Here is a 3,155-nt window from a genome sequence, read left to right as displayed (position 1 = left end):
TTAAATCAGAATCATCTAGTGATACCGATTCAACAAATTCAATTATGGAGAATCTGGAACCTTTAAATATGGAAGACCGAATGAGAGCTAAACACACTGGCCAAGGTCACGCAATTACTCATCCAAACGTTAATGCACCAGATTATGAAATCAAAGGACAAATTCTACATATGGTGACTAATCAATGCCAATTCAGTGGTGCGCCGAATGAAGATCCAAACGAACATCTTCGTACCTTTAATAGGATCTGTACACTATTCAAAATCCGAGAAGTAGAAGACGAACAAATCTATCTCATGTTGTTTCCCTGGACTTTAAAGGGAGAAGCCAAAGATTGGTTAGAATCGTTACCTGAAGGGGCGATTGACACATGGGATGTTTTAGTTGAAAATTTTCTTAAACAATTCTTTCCGGCATCCAAAGCCGTGAGACTTCAAGGAGAAATTGTTACGTTCGCGCAAAAGCCAAATGAAACATTATATGAGGCATGGACAAGATTCGGAAGGATGTTGAGAGGATGTCCTCAACACGGTTTAGACACTTATCAAATAGTACAAATATTCTACCAAGGTGTCAACGTTGCTACACGGAAAGACATCGACATAACAGCTGGTGGTTCAATTATGAAGAAAACCGCAACTGAAGCTTACAAAATTATTGATGACACAGCCTCCCACTCTCATGAGTGGCATCAAGAAAAGATATTTTTCGTTCATCTAAAGCGGCTAGAGCCGATTCTAGCCATGACTTTGATTCCGTTTCCGCAAAAATAGATGCTTTCGAAAGACGAATGGAAAAGATGAATAAAGATATTCACGCAATACGAATCAGTTGTGAGCAATGCGGTGGACCACACTTAACGAAAGATTGTCACATTGAACCAACGATGGAACAACGAGAGAATGTTTCCTATATGAACCAAAGGCCGGGAAATAATTATCAAAATAATTATCAACCGCCAAAGCTGAACTTCAATCGAAATCAAAACATTCTTTACAATCCAAATGGACCCAACAATAACTCGTATAACCAACCAACTCAAACCAACACTTTCAATCAACAAAGACATGGCTTGTATAAACCACCACAACAAATCGAAGAGAAAAAGCCAAATCTAGAAGAAATGATGGCAAAGCTAATGGAATCTCAAACACAATTTATTACATCTCAAACCCAAATGAACGAGAGGTTTGATCAGTCATTAAGAACTCAACAAGCTTCCATTTTGAATCTAGAAAAACACGTAGGTACTCTTGCTAGCATGATGAGTGAAAGGGAACAAGGAAAGCTACCGAGTAATACTGAAGTAAACCCTCAGAATGAGAATGTTAATATGGTGTCAACGAATTCTGAAAAACCAGCACCAGAAGATGGGAAGGTTTTAGATGTGAGTAACAATGAAGAAGTTACACCAACACCACCACCACCCGAGTATGTAAAGCCAGTGGTGGCACCATACAGACCACCTATCCCGTTTCCAAGAAAAGGAGTTGAGTATGAGCAAGTGATAGGTAATAAAGATTGTGATACCTCTGGAAAGAAGAAGAAGAAAAAGAATAAGAAAGTACAAGAAACAAAAACCGTAAAGATAAACCCGGTGAATACAGTTCCACCAAAACCTCCACCTGGAGTAGGTGATCCGGGTGAATTTATTGTTCCTTGTCTACTTAGTGATTGTGTTATGTATGATGCACTAGCAGATTTAGGTGCAAGTGTGAGTGTTATGCCTCTGTCCTTATATAAGAGATTAGGTGTAGGTAAGTTAAGTCCAACGGATATGAGTGTTCGACTCTTTGATCAAACCATTAAACACCCAGTTGGAATTGCTGACAACCTACCCATTCAAGTAGGTAATTTAACCTTTCTAGTCGAATTCATTGTCATTGACATAGAAGAGGACTCAAACATTCCTCTAATTTTAGGTCGACCATTCTTAGCGTCCACCGGGGCGTTCTTTGATGTAGGAAATGGAAGAATGACACTTAAAAGTGGTGACAAATCGATCACCTTTATGATTCGAAAGTCTAAATCTCCACCAACCAAAACCGTTGAACCAGTAAAAACGATTGGTAAGAACCATGTTGTTTTACCAACTCCAACGGTAGTACTTAGCAATAATAAAACGCCTAAGTGTGGGGAAAATGAAGTAACGCCTAATGATGACTTGATAACAAAGAACCCCGTTGTTGATACGAAATTAAATGATCCCGTTATTAATAGTTCAATGAAGAAACTTATTAAACGGATTCGCGATGCTAGAAGTAAGGGGAACTTTAAGTTATGTAACCGATTAGTATCCAATCTATCGCCTAAAGAAAAGGTGAAGCTAGTTGAAATTGTGGATATCACACAGGAATCCGACCAATGGCTTAAAGAGAAAGTCACAGATATGCAAGTTGATTATGGGCTAAGAGAAATTGACGATGAAGCTAATCACAATTTCGACACCACAGCTACCTAAGTGTGGGGAGATTCAAATGTTCTAAAAAAGAAAATGCTGTCTAGAGTTAGTTGTTCTGCTCTCGTGTAGTTCCGAGAATGGAATCAGATTGGTCTTTCCCTAGCAGACCCTAAAGAACTAGTCTTCTCCCCCCATTCTGAATTTTTATTTTTTTTTAGGTTTTTACAAAATGAAGACTGCCTGTGAACTAAACCATGGTCTAATGCTACACGCTTTGATCACTAAACGTAATAATGACATACTACCGAGTGAATTAGTATCAGTAATCAGAGAAAGAATGGACGGAGTTAGAAAAGAATCCAGATGTGAAGATAATAAGTTACAATTTGGTAAAGGAAAATCAAAATCCGCAGCGAAAAGAAGAGCACGACACCTAGAAAGATGTCACAAATGCGGAAAATGGTCACATGGAGGTAAATGTTCAAATAATCAAACCTATTCAAATACCGAATTTGTTACTTTATGTAGAGACGGACCGTTCATATGTTTAGAAGAAAAGACACTGAATGCTCGAGGTTACGCCTATGTAGCTATGGAAAACCAATTAAACCGACTATCTTATGAATGGGATAGATCATATAACTAAGAAATCTATTTCACAGGTGTCATAACCCGTCCTTAACCATAAGAACGTGTTAGATAACGTATGATTTCATTGCGAGGTATTGACCTCTATGCGACATTTTTAAAGAAC

At 38.3% G+C, this 3,155-nt stretch overlaps 1 non-coding gene across 1 annotated transcript; it reads right to left on the bottom strand.

Moving 5' to 3' along the window:
• Positions 1 to 428: 428 nt before the first annotated feature.
• On the bottom strand, positions 429 to 535 carry LOC139887391 (small nucleolar RNA R71). The gene has a single exon (XR_011773226.1). It is a non-coding gene; the product is annotated as a small nucleolar RNA R71 (small nucleolar RNA).
• Between the last annotated feature and the right edge of the window lie 2,620 nt (positions 536 to 3,155).

The sequence above is a fragment of the Rutidosis leptorrhynchoides genome, chromosome 1, assembly GCF_046630445.1.
Source record: "Rutidosis leptorrhynchoides isolate AG116_Rl617_1_P2 chromosome 1, CSIRO_AGI_Rlap_v1, whole genome shotgun sequence".
Taxonomy (NCBI): Eukaryota; Viridiplantae; Streptophyta; class Magnoliopsida; order Asterales; family Asteraceae; genus Rutidosis; species Rutidosis leptorrhynchoides.
Note: the sequence above shows the minus strand (reverse complement) of the source record. Positions and strands in the feature narration are given on the sequence as shown.